Genomic DNA, 3,780 nt, shown 5'->3' on the forward strand with positions numbered 1-3,780 from the left:
TGTAAATGAGGATGATGAGAGCAGTGAGACTGATCCAAAATATAGCAATATATAAAGTTGTGGCCTGTAAAACCAAAACAATGAACTGAAAGACACAAAGACTCTCCATGGAGTTGAGGGGAACTGCTGATTTGTGCAATAATTCTCTGTGGGTTCATCACTACCAGGGTCGCCTTTCTCGTTACACATAGCAATTCGACCCTGTGTCGTACTGATCTGTGAGCTGAATTTATCCTTACACCCTTGATGTAGACACAAGCACTTGAACACAAACGTGGACAAATACTCACAGCTTGCACCCTGCTGGCTAACATAAAGATGAGTGAATTCTGGAGATGGAGTGGAGCTGGAGTGGAGCTGCTTTGGGAGCACATACATCTGTCCAGCCCCAGAGCTGCCTGACACCGGCCTCGCCCCCTGGCCTGCTGCCGGTGTCTGGCTGGTTGGCACCTGCAGAGCACACACATGCTGTTTTGCATCAGGAATAGCACACACACACACACACACACACACACACAGACAGTTGTTTTCCATACCACTATGTGTGTTCATGATAATTTATGTCTATGTTAACAGACCCAGACAAGCTGCCACTCTTGAGGTTAATAAATCATAAAAAGAGCAGTTTTCCTCTGTTTAGGCTTAGTTATACAGCTATGCCAAACAGATAGTATGCGTGGGAGGAGAAGCGATTGAAAAATGCTCCTGATTTATTATTGTATTTTATCGAAGAACAGCTCCTCCTGTGTCATATCCTTGGCAGAGAGAATTAAAAACCTTGTTGACATATTGGTGCTTTCCACTGTGCAGGAAGAAGTAAAGCGGTATCATCGCTACTGCAATCACAGTGGAGGGCAAGCAGTTCCCAAGGTGGAGAGGTAAGACACTACACAATACTGTCCCTACTGTTTCATGATAAAATCCTCATATTTTATGGACAGCACTCAGTCTACAATGAGGATGGTATACTTTAATGTAAAGCCCTTGTTCTATCGTACAAGACCCTTATTGTGCCATAACGAGGCTGCACTTTTGAACATAAACCACATATCATGACATCCTCTTACTCTATAAGTGCTTATTGTGCTGTGACTTCCAATATCATGTGAAATATAAAATCATTGATTTATTTTGGCATGCAAGTTGAGCTGTTTTCTTCTCTGACCTCATATTCCAGTTTATCCACCTTGTCATTATCATAGAAGCCGTCCTCGTAGGAGTGAGGGAGAGGATGACAATAGCCCAAGTCGTCGTGAGCAACAACAGCACCTGGAAATCAAGGCTATTGTGTGAGTATCACTTGTGGCCCTTTCAAACATCTTTGTTTCTTTTCTACATTTTGAGGCAAATTTCACATAGTGTCACCCATGACCTTAAAAGTGCATTATATTTGTCTTGTAGGAGACATCAATGTGTGGCTTTAATTCCATCTTCCTTCTAATTAGGTTTCGGAGCTGGGGTCAGAGTGCACTTTGTAGCCCATGCACCCTCGTAGACTGCCATCTAGCACCACTTTATTTAAACATGGTCCCACGGGTTATAGGGCTTTTATAGGTTTAAGAGAAAGGGGACAGCTCTCGCCTCAGGCTTTCACTTCCTTGAAAGTCAAGGATGGTGAAGAGAAAGCCAATGTTTCTGTGGTGAGTTAACATGATTGGGGTGTAGAAAGGTGAGATGGATGGTAAAATATGTCAAGATAAACTCACAGAAAAGGCAGAGGAACAGGAAGCATGGACACATAGACTGAGCAAAGGTAGAATAAAAGTGGAGAAAATAGGGATTGAGGAAGGCGGGGGGGGGGGCGTGTATTGGTTTTAGAGCTAGGAGTTATGGCTTAATTCAATTTGTTCCATTTGGCTCAGCTGTCTCTGCTCCACTGGAGGTGAATGTGTTTCTCCATCAGGTAATTGATCCACCAGGCTCCACTCTGGACCATGGTGTTGGGGTGACGATACATGGATGAAAGAAAGTGGAAAGAGAGAGACAGGAAGAGTGATCTGTGGAGGTTGAAAACGGGGGAGATAGGCGGGAAGAGGTCAGAAAAGTGTGTGAGCTGTGTAACACTTAAAGCGGGTAAAAAATAGGCAAAGCTAAGAAAAAGATGTTTGGGAATGGCCAAGAACAAAAATGTAGGGGAGGAAAGTCTAAGAAGAAGAAATTGAGAAGTTGAGAGAGAAATGAGATATGGTGCAATGGTAACATCATTTTTGACTTTTTTTTTTTTTTTTAAATCAAAGAACCAGATATTTTCACAGTTTCTCCTTTCAATTAATTCAACCAGAAGAGTTTCATGTCCATCCAAGCCATGGAAATGCTCCAACAGCCAATCCCCTAACCTTTTCATGTAGGAAATGAACATGACTTCAAACCTTCTACTTCAAAAACCCTAGACGCCCAAAATTACGCCTACCACATGGCAACTCCATAATGTAGCTCAACTTTGGTTATGAGATGTCACTGTTATATGAATTTTGTCCACCTGTGTTCTCAGGATCCAGCGGGCCTGGCGTGCAAGCACATCCCGCAGAGGGAGCTGGCAGGGACAAGACAAGAACTGTTGCAGCCATCGTCGGGGTGAGACGGTGCCTTCCGAGAACCTCCGGGACCCTATGATGACCACCGATATTTCTCCGGTAAGACTGCAAAAAGAAAATCAAACAGACAGCCATATGGTGCAACGTGACAATGAGGCAGGTGGCTGGAGATCTAGACATCTTTAAGCTATCTGCTGCTATGTAGTCTGAGTTATCAGCTGTTGTTTCCGCAGAGGATGAGAAAGGAATGGGTGAGGGATGCATGGATGGATGGATAGACTAATAAAGAACAGAGCAATGGAGGGAACGAGGGAGGGGTGTTTACCTCTAGTGTCATCTGGGGGACACTAGGGGGTCGTATTGGTGGAGGTGGATGGGATGCCAGCTGGCACTGTGCCCAGATCTGTAATTAGCCGTTAATTAGGTACATTTTCAAAGCTGGTTGATTGATTAATGAAGTGCCTCTGCCCTTGTCCTCCCCTGTTTCATGCCCCCGCACCCACCTCCTCACCCCTTCCTTCTCCGGAGGGATTGCAGGGGAGAATTAAACAGTGCTCACAGGGCATGGCAGCCAAAGAAAAGCCAGAGGGAAAAATGACTGTATGAGCAGCAGATAAACAGTAGAGAAGGGGGGAGAAAGAAACAAAGTCGGGGGGGACGGGGGATAAGAAGATGAATGCAGAGATGTGAAAAGATGCCTTTAGATTGCCTCAAGTTCTAAGTGACAGACAGGGACACACAGATACAAACAAACACACACACGCACAGTCTGCTCTGCTGGTTTCTCAGTCTGTGTTGGCTCTCGCTGTGTAGTAATCACACAAGCTACCCGTGCACGTCTGCCCACGCTCTTTGCAGAGACCCAATACAGAAAAATATGATGTCATGTCTGCATACTCACTTGTGTGTGTGGGATGCATTTTTTCCCCACTCGCTTTTTAAGCAGTGCTACAAGAAAGCAAACAGATGGGCTGGTATCCTGGTGAGACACTGTGTGTGTGTGTGTGTGTGTGTGTGTGTGTGTGTGTGTGTGTGTGTGTGTGTGTGTGTGTGTTTGCGTGTGTCCATGTGTGGGTGTGCTTTGTTTTTAGGTTGTTTGTTCTGCTTGAAAGAGTTCGGTGTTCATTAGCACAGCAGCAAATGTCTTCCTAATTAGAAACTTACTGTAACTTAAAAACCAAGATGACAAAGTACCCCCCCCTCACTCTCCTCCTCCATTTATTCCCTCTTAACTTTCTTTTTCAAC

At 44.7% G+C, this 3,780-nt stretch overlaps 1 long non-coding RNA gene across 1 annotated transcript; it reads left to right on the plus strand.

The window, feature by feature from the left end:
* Positions 1 to 815: 815 nt before the first annotated feature.
* Positions 816 to 2,627, plus strand: LOC144515309 (uncharacterized). Its single transcript, XR_013501734.1, has 3 exons — positions 816 to 878; positions 1,203 to 1,289; positions 2,492 to 2,627. It is a non-coding gene; the product is annotated as an uncharacterized LOC144515309 (long non-coding RNA).
* The last annotated feature ends 1,153 nt before the right edge of the window (positions 2,628 to 3,780 follow it).

This window comes from Sander vitreus, chromosome 3 (genome assembly GCF_031162955.1).
Source record: "Sander vitreus isolate 19-12246 chromosome 3, sanVit1, whole genome shotgun sequence".
Taxonomy (NCBI): domain Eukaryota; kingdom Metazoa; phylum Chordata; class Actinopteri; order Perciformes; family Percidae; genus Sander; species Sander vitreus.